We start from the raw sequence: 13,789 nt of genomic DNA, 5'->3' as shown, positions 1-13,789 counted from the left end.
GAAACTGCTACACTGAAAGCTCATGAGGTCAGGAACGTGTGGCTATGAGAAATATTTACGTACAATACAGAAACTGGAGTTATCTGCGTGTATTGTCACAATGCAAAAGTTGCAGGAGAATTTGCAAGTGGGAAGAAGTGGTGTGATATTTGGAAACTTGACTTTTTAAAGCGTCATTTAGCAAGCAAATCACATATGGACAGTGTGCAAAAGCTCTGGCGAGAAAATCCTTCATTACCCACTACAGGCCTGCTGCACATGTTTTGTGAGAGTGCAGATGAAAAAGAGCAAAAACGATCAAACCCAGAGGAGATCAAAGTTCTTACTGACAGTGTGTTGCTAGCTGTTAAAACGAATACTTCTATATATAAAATTCCGTGTGCACATGTTGTTGTCACTGGGCAGAAAATTGCAGAGTACAAGATTTTTGCTCACACTGGTCATTACAAATTAGAAGGAACATTGCTTGTGTGGAGTGTGCACGTTCTCTCTATGACTGTGTGGGTTGCCTCTGCATACTCCAGTCTCCTTCAACTTCCCAAAGCCAAGTGAGATGATAGGTTAATTAGCCATTCTAAATTACATCCCCTCCCCACCCAGTGTTTGGGTGAGTGGTAGGATCTGTGGGGGTGGGAGTTGATTGCATTGTGGGAAGAATAAAATAGAATTAGAGTAAATAGGTACTAGATGGTCAGAGCACACTCAATGGGCTGAAGGGCAAGTTTCCATGCTGTCTCTCTCTGTAAGAAAGAGTAGCCCAGTTGAATCCCATCTTCCAGCAACATGTCCGTCATTCCACAAGTCGTCAATCACATGTCCAAGTACATTTAAACACAATGCCCTGAACAGTGTTACAGGCAGTGAGTTCCAGAGTCCTAAAGTTCACTGGACAAAAGGCTTTCCCTCATGTTCCCTTTGAACCCATGACCAAGGCTTTTGAACACACCCATCCCTCTCCCTCCATTTAAGAAAAGTCGGTCTAACCACAGCTCACTCTGAGCCAGCAACCGTGAGGAATGGGAAGGAGCTGGTTCCATGAATATGCCAGCTGCCAGGGGATTATTCAATAAAACATACAGTACAGCACACACTTGCATTCTGTGCAAAAACCACAAAATAAATTAATATTTATGTCAATTCCTCCCCCTTTTACATAACAATGTTTTACACTACAGTTCAATATTTTTATGCTGAACAGTCAAATGAACGACTGTGCTCACCATTACTTGGCGTGCCAAATTTTCAGAGGATTTTGCTGCTGATCAGCCTACAACTGCACTGCCCTGATGTAGAAATGTAAATATACTAAGATTAATGTATTTTCATGTTTCTTTTGACATAACACTTGAAATGAAATTTACTTTTGGAGTTTGTTCTCATAAAAACCAAACGATCTTACATAGGCTATGCTTAGGGTTTTATGCATAGCTTAGCTAGGGCTAGGCTACCACTTCAACTAAAATCACTTAATTCTGGATGTTAGAAAGGCAAGGGTAATTGATTCACCATATTCCAGATACTTTGCTGGCATTTTGTTGGGTTCAGCAGAACTTTCATGAGTCAAAGGTTGAAGGCACTTTAAAAAAAAAACACAAAATTGCTTAATGTTCTCAGAATTTTTTTTCCCAGTTGTGTGAAAATTGTGGATGCAGAATCAGAATTAGAGTCAGGTTTAATATCACCAGTATATATCATGACTTTTGTTAACTTTGCGGCAGTAGTACAATGCAATACATGATAAATATATTTTTAAATGAATTATATATGTATAGTTAAATTAAAAATAGTAGTGCAAAAACAGAAATAAAAAAGTCGTGAGGTAGTGTTCATGGGCTCAATGTCCATTCAGAAATCGGATAGCAGAGGGGAAGCTGTTCCTGAGTTGTTCAGTGTGTGCCTTCAGGCTTCTGTACCTCCTTCATGATGGTAACAGTGAAAAGAGGGATGTCCTGGGTGGTGGGGGTCCTTTATGATGGACACTGCCTTCCTAAGGCACCGCTCCTTGTAGATGTCTTGGATACTACGGACGCTAGTACCCATGATGGAGCTGACTAATTTTACAACTTTCTGCAGCTTATTTCAATCTTGTGCAGTAGCCCCACCTCCCCCCACGCCAGATGGTGATGCAGCAAGTCAGAATGCTCTCCACAGTACATCTGCATAAATATTGGATCAACAAGAGTTTACTGTATATGCTCTGTCTAGAGAGCTTATAATTTTAAACACCTCAATTAAGTCTTATTTACCATCCTCTGATCCAATCTTTTGCCAACAGCCTTTCCAGAGCAAACCATTTCTTCTGTAGTGTGCTTACCAGAAATGAACAGGTTCTCAACCTGTGATCTATCCAGTTCTAGCATAATCTTCTCATTCTTATATTCACAATAACCTACACTAATGAAGCATCCCATTGTACACCCCTCTCCCTTTAAGCATCTGCAATATGTAGCTTGATGGTCCATTTATTTTGTCATACTATTCACTGTCCTATTTATTGTATATCCCTTTGCCTTGTGATATGCTCCTGATTTCTGTGGATTTAATCCCATTATCAACTTTTCTACCAAACTAATCAATGCATTTGTATACATTTTTCAGGCTCTGGGCATGTCTGGAAAGGCCAGAACTTATCACCTAATCCTAATTACCCTTGAGAAGTGGGTAGCCAGTCACCTGCTTGAACCATTACAGATCTTCGGGTGCAGGTACTTCCATGATCCTGTGGGTAAGGCTGCCAAACATTAGATCAAGCATTGATGAAAGAATAACAATAAATACCAAAATTGGAATGGGTGCGCAACTTGGAGGAAGATCTCCAGGTAGTGGTTATTCCCCAAGCATCTGTTGCAGGTCAATTGTGGTGGTGGAGATTGGGAGGTGAAGTCAGAACAGCATGGAGCAAGTAGAGTGAACTTGAAGATGTCCATTGCCAGTTGTGTAGTGGAAGTGTCCTGGGTGCTACTGGGTTTCTCAAGTTATTGAAATGCACTCGACATGGACCTTATGAATATTGGAAAGGTTTTGGAGCATCAGGAGAGGAGACATTCACCATGGGGAAAAATGGTTTTGGCCCGCTCTTGTCGTAACAGGATTTATGTGGCTGGTTCACTGAGTTTTTGGTCAATGTTAATAGTAAGGAACTTAGCAATGCTCATACCATTGAATGTCAGCCATTAGATGGTAGACTCTCCTCATTAGAGATGGTCCTTGCCGACATTTTTGTGACTAGATTGTTTCTTGACATATCAGCTCTGGTCTGAATGCTGTCTAGATCTTGCTACATAGGTTGCTTCATTGGCTGAGGGATTGAACATTGTGCAATTGTCAGCAAACATCCTTGCTTCTGACTTTATGAAGCAGTTGAAGATGGTTGAGCCTAGGTCAGTGCACTGAGGAACCCTTAGTGCGATATAGCAATATTCTGTGGCTGGGATGACATCCTCATTTGTCTGAGGTACAGTCCCAACCATTGCAATGTTGCCCATTGGCTCAAGTTTTATCAGGACTCCTTGATGCCACAGTTGGGCAAATGCTGCATTGATGTCCAGGGCAGTCATCTCACCTCACGTCTGGAATGCACCTTTTCTGTCCATGTTTAAATGAAGGCTGTCATGCTGCTTGGAGTCAAGTAACTTTATTTGCACATTTTTTTGTTTATTTTGTCTCTTTGCTTCATACTTTCCCTTTTGGTTTGTCTCCAACATTTTCTATACACTTCTGGGCTTTCTGCAAAATTAAAGATCTTGGCGACACCCAGAAACTCCTCCCTTTTGCCATCTTACATTCTACATACCTCGTCAACCAGCATCTCGAGAGTTAATAGATTTATTTTGTGGGAATGCGTTTACCTGAACCCCTTGAATCACTTTCTTGAATGTTTCCCACTTGAAAGTAAATTTGCCTCAGAGCAGTTTCTGAACCACTTTTGCAAATCACTTCTTAGTCCAGTAAAACTGTCTTTTGTTAATTTAGAGCCTCCTATTTTATCTTTGCCCTTGCAAAATCTACTGATTTATCATCACTACTATTAAGATACTAACCCATTCAGAATCCCTTCACCTGGTCAGCTTCATTCTTTAAAGTTAAACCAAGATTATCTCCTTCTGAATGTAATTTAAGAATTCTGTGAGCTCAATTTTTTTTACATGATTGCATCCAGTGTATATAAATCACCTGATATCCAATTAGGCCTCACCAAAATCTTACACAATTTCAACATAACATCCCAACTCCTGTACTCAGTACATTGATGTACGAAGACCAATATGCCAGAAGCTTTTTTTACGACCCTATCTACCTGTTACGCCACTTTCAAGGAATTATATGTAGCCCCCCCGCCACCCTCAGGGTCGCTCGGCTCGCTGTCGTCTAGGGAAACAGCCCTCGGCCCCGCCAAACTCGGTAATTAGTTTGTGTGGATGCTGTGTGATGTACCCACCCCGCCCAAATAACAGACAATACACCAGATACGATTAAATGATTTACAGTTTATAGATATTACTGGAACTATATAATTAATAGAGAATAAAATATAAAAGGAAAATTTAAAAGGTGCCACACTTATCAAAGTTCAATCTCTTCGTGCACAAATAGTTGGAGCTCAGGACCCTTCTTCTTCATCCTGCGACCCCTCGGACCACCTCGACCGGCTGCCTGGAACCAACAACTGTGGTCGACCAGACGCTCCACACGAGTCCGTCTCCTCGCCGAACGCCCTCCTTGGGGTCCAACCCCATTAGCGGACATCACAGCACCTGGTCCATCCTCTGGCTCTCTTTCCCACCTTCTGCCCAAAACCCTGCACATACAGTATCTTACAGATACACCAAAAACATAACAACTATCGCAATTGGTTCATAACATCTTCTTATCAGTAACGTGATTCAACAAACTGCTAGCGGGAGGACTTTCTTAGCATTTAACATAACAAAGAAACATTCCCAAGTATAACATAACAAAGAAGCCATTTTAATTAGCCTACGCAATAACATAAGAGACGAAACCCCCTTTCATATATATCTGTATTCCCAGATCTCTCTATTCTACCACACTCCTCAGTGCTCTACCATTCACTATTTAAGACCAACCCTGGTTGGTCCATCAAAGTGCAACACCTCACACTTGTCTGCATTAAATTTCATCTGCCATTTTTCCAGCTGGTCCATATCCCGCTGCAAGCTTTGATAGTCTTCCTCGCTGCCCACTACACCCCAATCTTGGTGTCATCTGCAAATTTGCAGATCCAGTTTACCACATTATCATCCAGATCATTGACATATATGACAACAACGGACCCAGCACAAATCACTGCAGCACACCACTGGTCACAGGCCTCCAGTCAGTGAGGCAACCAATCAACAACCACTCTTTGGCTTCTGCTGCAAAGCCAATGTCTAGTCCAATTTACTACATCATCTTGAATGCCAAAATAACTGAATCTCCTTGACCAAACTACCATATGGGACCTTGTCAAATGCCTTGCTAAAGTCCATGTAAACAACATCCACTGCCTTGCCTTCATCAACTTTCCTGGTAACTTCCTCAAAATACTCTATAAGATTGGTTAGACATGACATACAATGCACGAAGCCATGTTGACTATCCTTAATCAGTCCCTGTCTAACCAAAAACTTATAGATCTAGTCCTGTAGAATACCTTCCAATAATTTTCCCACTACTTACGTCAGGCTCACTGGCATATAATTTCCTGATGCATTCTTAGAGCCTTTCTTAAACAATGGAACAACATTATCTGTCCTTCAATCCTTCCACACCTCACCCATGGCGAAGGATGTTTTAAATATCTCTGCTAGGACCCCTGCAATTTCAGCACTAGCCTCCCACAGGGTCTGAGGAAACATCTTGTCAGGCCCTAGGGATTTATCCATCCTAATTTGCCTCAAGACAGCAAACACCTCCTCTTCTGGAATTGGTATAGGGTACATGACCTCAATGTTACTTTGCGTCACACCTAGAGACTCTGTGTCCACCTCCTAAGTAAATACAGATGCAAACCATACATTTAAGATCACTCCTATATTTTTTGGCTCCAGGCATAGATTACCACTCCAATCCTGCAGAAGACCAATTTTGTCCCGTGCAGTCCTTTTACTTTTAACATATCTGTAGAAGCCGTTAGGATTCTCCTTCACCTTGTCTGCTAGAGCAACCTCATGCCTTCTTTTAGTTCTCCTGATTTCCTTAAGTGTTCTCTTGCATTTCTTATACTCCTCAAGAACCTCATTTGTTCCTACCTGCCTATACCTGCTGTAAACCTCCTTTTTCTTAACCAGGGCTTCAATATCTCTTGAAAATCAAGATTCCCTAAACTTGTTACCCTTGCCTTTTATTCTGACAGACATATACAGACTCTGCACACTCAAATTTTTACTTTTGAAGGCCTCCCACTTACCAAGTACACCATTGCCAGATGCAAACCTGTCCCAATCCACACTTGCCAGATCATTTCTGATACAGTACCATCAAAATTGACCTTTCTCCGATTTCGATTCTCAACCTGAGGACCAGACCTATCCTTTCCCATAATTACCTTGAAACTAATGGCATTATGATCACTAGATGCAAAGTGTTCCTCTACACAAACTTCTGTCACCTGCCCTGTCTCATTCTGTAATAGGAGATCAAGTATCACACTCCCTCCAGTTGGGACTTCTATGTACTGATTAAGGAAACTTTTTGTGAACACATTTGACAAACATTTTCCTATTCAGCCCTTTTACAATATGAGTCCCAGTCAACATGTGGAAAGTTAAAATCACCTACTATAACAACCTTATGTTTTTTGCAACCATCTACGATCTCTCTATAAATTTGCTCTTCTAAACCCCATTGACTCCATAATATAATCTCATTAACATGGTTATGCATTCTTTATTCCTCAGTTCTGTCCATAAAGCCTCATGAGGTGAGCTCTCCAGTCTGTCCTGTCTGAGCACTGCCATGACAATTTCCCTGTCTAATGATGCCCCCTTTAATCCCTCCCACTCTATCAAGTCTAAAACAACGGAAGCCTGGAACATTGAGCAGCAGTTCTTCCCCTTCTGCAACCAAGTCTCACTAATGGCTACAATGTCATAGTTCCACATGCTGATCCATGCCCTCAGCTCATCTGCCTTTCCTACAATACTCCTTGCATTGAAATGTACGCAGCTCAGAAGATTAGTCCCATCGTGCTCAACCTTTCGTTCCCTGAATTTGTACGTAGGCCTAATAACAACTTTCTCCACAACCACTCCACTATCTGATCTGGCACTCTGATTCCCATCCCTCTGCAACTCCAGTTTAAACCCCCACCAGCCCCATGCAGCACGAGCAAACCTTCCCAGAAGTATATTGATCCCTCTCCAGTTCAGGTGCAAATGGTCCCTCTGTACAGGTCTCACTTTCCCTGGAAGAGGCCACAATGATCCAAAAAAATATGAGGTCCTCTGTTCTGCACCAACTCCTTAGCCAAGTTTTAAACTTGTATGATCTTCCTATTTCTGGTTTTACAAACACCTGGTATGGGCAGCAATCCAATATAACAACCCTGGAAGTCCTGTCCTTTAACTTAGCACCTGACTCCCTGAACTCACTTTGCAGGACCTTGTCACCCATCTTATCTATGTCGTTGGTACTGACATGGACCACAACCTCTGGTTGCTCACCCTCCCACTTAAGAATGATGTGGACTCGATCCAAATGTCCCTGACCCTGGCACCTGAGGGGCAACAAACTATCCAGGAATCTCGTTCTCGTCCACAGAACCGCCATTCTGTTCCCCTAACCAACGAAATCCCTACCACCATGGCTTGCATCGTCTCCCTCTTCCTTTCTAAGCCACAGAGCCAGACTCAGTGCCAGAGGTCTAACTGCTATGGCTTTCCTCTGCTAGCTCGCCACCCCCACCCCCCAACAGTACCCAAAGTGGTATACCTGTTGTTAAGAGGGATGGCCACAGAGGTACTCTGCACTGGTAGCCTATCCCTTCGCCCCCTCCCTACTGTCACCCAGTTACCTGTGTCCTGCAGCTTGGGTGTAACTACCTCCCTGTTGGTCCTATCAACCCTCAGACTCCCAAATGATCTGGAGTTCATCCATTTCCAGCTTCAACTCCTTTATATGGTCTGTTAGAAGTTTCAGCTGAATGCACTTCTTGCAGGTGAAGTTGTCAGGGACACTGGAGATCTCCCTGTCTTCCCACATCGCGCAAGAGGAGCATTCTAGTATCCTGTCTGGCACCCCCATTGCTCTAAATGTGCAATAATAAAGAAGAAAAGAATAAAAACTCACCATTTCCAACCACTGGGCCTTTCTCCATCATATATTTATCCAGTCCACTCTTGAAGGCTACGGTGGAACCCACCTCCACCACATCTGTAGGCAGCATATTGCAGATTCCAGCCGCATGCTGAGTAAAAAGCTTTTCCTCATGTAATTCGCAATCCTCTTTCTTTTTATGTTATACCCATGACCTCTAGTTCTTGATCCACACTTAACGTTTTAGGAATAGCTTCTTCTCCTCTGCCATCAGATCTCTAAATGGTCCACGAATCCATGAACACTACCTCGCTATTCCTCTTTTGCAATTTTAGTCATTTTTATGCCTTTGCCCTCTCCTGCTGCCACAAAACAACAAATTTTACGGCACATGTCAGTGACAATAAACCTGATTCTGATCCTTCCTGCAAAGGGAATGACCTCCTACTGTATAGATTTCTCATATTTTTAAATACTATGATCAAATCTCCTCTCGACCTCTTCCAAAGAAAATAGTGCCTGCCTTTTTAAAGAGTCATAGAGCTATACAGCACGATACAGTTCCTTTGGCCAACTGAGCATGATGCACACTCAGCTAGTCCCAATTACCTGTGCTCAGCCCATATCCCTTTATGCACTGCCCCTGCACGTACCTATTCAAGTGCTTCTTAAATGATACTATTGCACCTCAAGGGGAGAGCTGCTCTCATGACTTTTCCGGATTGCAGCTAATACCTTCCCATCCCATCCTTCCTATAATGTGGTGACCAGAATTGATCCAATATTCCAGTTGAAGCCTGTTTTTATTATTGCTGCCTCTATTGACAAAGCTCAGAGTTGTGTATGCCATTTTAACCATACTAATTTCTTGACCAGCCTTGCCATTGTACATATACACCCTCAAGTTCATCAGTTTCCGCAGATCGTTTAGAATGCTATCCTTTATTCTATGATGGCTTACCAAAATGCGTCACTGCATACTTCACGGCAATAATTTGCATCTAGCATGCATCTACCAGCCTCTTTATATCCTGCTGCATTATTTCACTATCCTCCCTACAGTTCACAATAACACCGTGTTTTGTGTCATTGGCAAATGCAAAAAACTTGGTTTTCACCCCCATGCCCAAGTCTATGTCATTAATGTGGATCAAAAAAAACAATGGCCCTGGCACTGCTCCGTGGGAATGCCACTATTCACCTTTCTCCAGTCCAAGAAGCAATCATTCACAACAATCCTCATTTTCGTTTTTGATAGCTAACTTTCTATCAAAGCTATCAACATTCCTCTTGTGCTGTGCTAACAAGCTTGTTAAGTGGTATTCTTTCAAAAGGTTTCTGGAAGTCCACATTCAACAATTGATTGCATTGCCCTCTTCAACTATCTGTTATATTATAAAATAATTCTGTTTGGTTTAACATGATTTTCCCTTAACATACCCATGTTCCAGGTGACTAGTACTGTCTTGGATCAATTAAAGTGACAGGCCTGTAGTTGCTGGATTTCTCCTTAACCCCTTTTTTGAAAAAGGAATTTATTGTTCTCCGGTTTCCTTCCGATTCATTGGCTTACCTATTTTAGGGTCAGCTAACTTTTCAGATACCACTCTGCTTTTTAATGTCTCTCAACTATCTTCTCTTTCATGATTACTTTGGAACCATTTTCCACCTTGGTGAACTCAAATTCGAAATACAGGCGATCCCCATATTACAGCAGTTTGGGTGACAGAAATTTGTCCTTAAGGAATTCACAAATCAATACCAAAAACATTCTGGGAGACGGAATCAAAATTTGTTCTTGTGAAATGTATGTGTAAAAAGTAAATAAACACAAAATGCATTTTTTTAAAAAAAACTTGCATTTCTTGACACATGCAAGTCACGTGATTTTTCAGTGCAGAAAATCACAATACGGACCGTTATCTAGGAACATGCACTCTCCCCTCATCCACTCCCATAATGTGGGGTCAGCTGTACCCATTTAATAACTTAACATTGCTCTCAGAATCCATGTGCAAATTTCCACTTTTGTCCTCAATGGGCTTAACATCTCCATTACATTGGGTCTCATCCTAAACCCTGGTCTGTGCATTGATTTGAAATATTTTGCTCAATATTTTTGTGAGGATAAACAATCTAACCAACTAATTACTGGTTCAGTGGCCACTGTAGAATGCCAGCAACAATTAATATGGTCATTTTACTAACTTTGGTAGCTGTTGTTGGAGTCAAGTGTCAATCAAGATATCAAGAGAATGTCTGGGGATGAGCTGAGGTCACAAATTTTAACATGAGTTCTTTCTTTCTACAATGGGCTTTTTTCTTTTCCTAAAAGCATGTGTGCTCTTATCAAGCTTTTCACAATACTCAATGGGCAGAGTGTGTTATACTGAAGAAATAAAGCATATTTTGCCAGATTGCATTTCAGTGCCAATTTAGAAATATCAGAATAGGCCATTTAACACCCTGATGCACAATCTAGTACCATAGTAACTCTCCTAATGTAACATCCAGCTGTCTGACCCAGTATTTCACACATTTATCTTGCATTAATGAAGTTTGCAATGGCTGCTCTAAATATACACTGCCTTAATATCCGACCATTTTTTTGCTTTAATTTTAAATAATGTTCTTGGCTTTTTATATAACTGATGAGATTGCGCTTCAGGATTTGCTTTCTACCCCATGAAGTTTGCTCTAACACAAAAAAATGTGTACTTTTCTTATATATTCTTCTAACACTTACAAACCCAGAAACATTCTTTGGATGAGCAGATATCAGAAGAATATTTAAGTGAAACATAAATTTGTAATACTTAAACCTAAATAAATGTCTTACTTTTAATGACTCTTTAATTACCTATTGAGCAGATCCTTAATAATATTAATGTCTTCCAGAATTCTTTGAGGGGTTTGCAGGCACTCTCTGGAAGTCTGCTCACATGTAATATTAAAACCTAATGTGGACACTGTCTGATCATAGCCAAAGTGAATACAAGCTATGTTCAAGGACTGGTACACTTCTCCATTCTTGGCTGCATCCTTCCTGATCATTATCATAAATACAGCAGGGTCAATCCTGCTCTCCACAAGCGGCATTCATTGTGACTTGGTTATGTCCGGTGTCAGGTCGGCTAGGGAGAACCCAATCTAACCCAATTCTGAATGTTTTTATTACAGAGTAATACAGAACAGAAACAGGCCTTTCAGCCCACCTTGTCCATGCCTATCTAACCTAGTCCCATTTTCCCCATTTAGTACATATCCCTCTAAACCATAGGTTCCCAATTTTTTTTTATTGCATGGCCCCCTACCATTAAACGAGGAGTCCGAGGACCCCAGGTTAGGAACCCCTGCTCTAAACCTATCCTATCCATACACCTGTCTAAATGTCTTTTAAATGTTATTACTGTATGTGCCTCAACCACTTTCACTGACAGCTCATTCCATAGACACACCATCCTCAGTGTAAAGCAATTGCCCCTTGGGCCCATTTTAAAACTTTCCCTTCTCACTTTGAAGCTATGCCCTCTAGTTTTTGATTTCCTTTCCTTGGGAAAAATACTGTATGTATTCACCCAATGCCCTCATGATTCTATACATCTCTATCAGGTCAACTTCCAGTTTCCTATGCTCCTAGAGTATAAATTTCAAACCCCCACCCTCTCCCTATAATGTAGGGCCTTGAGTCTTGCACAGCTCCAATATAACATGCCGACTTCTGTATTCACTGCCCTGACTTATGAAAGCCAGTGTACCAAATGCCTTCTTCTGTCTACCTGTGATGCTATTTTGAGGGAACTAAGTATATGTACTCCTGGGTCCCTCAACACTCCCTTGGGCTCTAATGTTTACAGTGAAAGTCCTACCCAGGTTTGACTTAGCAAAATGCAACACTTCGCACTTATCAGATACACGTGGCACTAACCCGATACACACTCATGCCAGGTAACCAAGCTCTCAGGTGAACTAGGTTAAGATCATGATCTCTCACAGGGTGTTAAAGCTCAGTTTAAAATGAGCACAGAAAAATGGTCAAGAGAAGTTATTTTCTGTGCTGGGTTATAAAGCAATTAGATATTTTACCTGGGGCATTAGTTGAGAAGGCCACCACTGCGGGTTAAATCACAGCTGTACAGAAATTCATTCATTATTTGGTGGTACAAAGCGTGCGATGTCAAAGTGTTAACACACTGAGCCCTCTTTCTAAAATCTATTAAATGAAATAATGTGTTAAATTTGCCACATCACATGCCCAGTGCAATGAATTTCTAAGCTTTAACGTATGGAGATGCACAAGTACAAGGAGAGGGCAAGTCTACAGGATTAGCTCTGGGTTATGGTTCAACTGATAGCACTTTTGCCTCCAAGTCTGAAGTTTCATACCCACTTCAGGTGTGAGTACAAAAATCTAGGTTGCTATTTCATTAGATTAGAAGTTAACTTTGAATCCCACTTGCTCTCTTAAATAGACATAAAAGATCTCATAATACTCTTTCATACTTCATATCTTATGACATCGAAGAAGTCCACTGAGTCAATTTCAAAGAAGTCCTGGCCAATATTTAATCCTCATCATAATCATAAAGGCAGATTATCCTGCAACAATTACATTGCTCTTTGTGGGAGCTTATTATGCACAAATTGGCAGCAGTATTTCCTTCATGGAGATCGATGGCTATGATTTAGAAAGTACTTTCTTGGCATCAGGCTGCTCTGCTGTGAAAACATTATGCATGTACAAATCTTTCATTTTCTTAAATTTCTTAACCAAATATTCATTGTGGATACTATGAAATGGCTGCTTGTTCTTTCAAAATCTATGGTTTTATTTTGTGCTGATGGTATTCAGATTGCACGGTGATGCAATTAATCAGCGGGAACGTCATGAGGCTATTGACTGGGGTATTAAACTACGAGTGGACCAAGGAAAGAAAAATAACTCACATTTATTTACAATCTGTCATGTCATCAGGATGTCCCCGAAGTGAATTATTCTTAGACTACGGTCATTTATATTTGCAGGTAAATATAGCAGGCAGTTTATACACAGCATAGCCGCATAAACACCAAAAAGATAAATAACCTGTTAATCTTCCTCATTGTTTCTTCATCCATTCAGCAGACAAATGTTTCATTTTTTGGATTAATACTTATTAGAAAGACAGCATCTTCAACAATGCAGTACTCACTTGGTGCTGCCAACTAATCACTTAAGTAAGTTATAAGTATTAGCACGTGCTCTCTACATTTCAACCATTGACTACATTTTAAAATTACTTTGCTTTTAAAGTATGCCACTGTGGTGCTGCAGGTAGTGTTGTCCTTTCACAGCTCCAGTGGTCTGGGTTTGAATCTGACCTCTAGCATTGTCAGGAGTTTGCAAGCTTTCTCTGTGATCACATTGCTTTCTGCTCTAGCTTTCAGTTGACAACTGGCTGTTAAATTAATTGACTGGTGTAAGGTACCCTTATACACATGGCTGATGGGAGATTTCTGGGTGTGTTAATAGGTACTTATGTCAGATATG

This window comes from Mobula hypostoma, chromosome X2, assembly GCF_963921235.1.
Source record: "Mobula hypostoma chromosome X2, sMobHyp1.1, whole genome shotgun sequence".
Classification (NCBI taxonomy): Eukaryota; Metazoa; Chordata; class Chondrichthyes; order Myliobatiformes; family Myliobatidae; genus Mobula; species Mobula hypostoma.
This window is presented reverse-complemented; position numbering follows the sequence as displayed.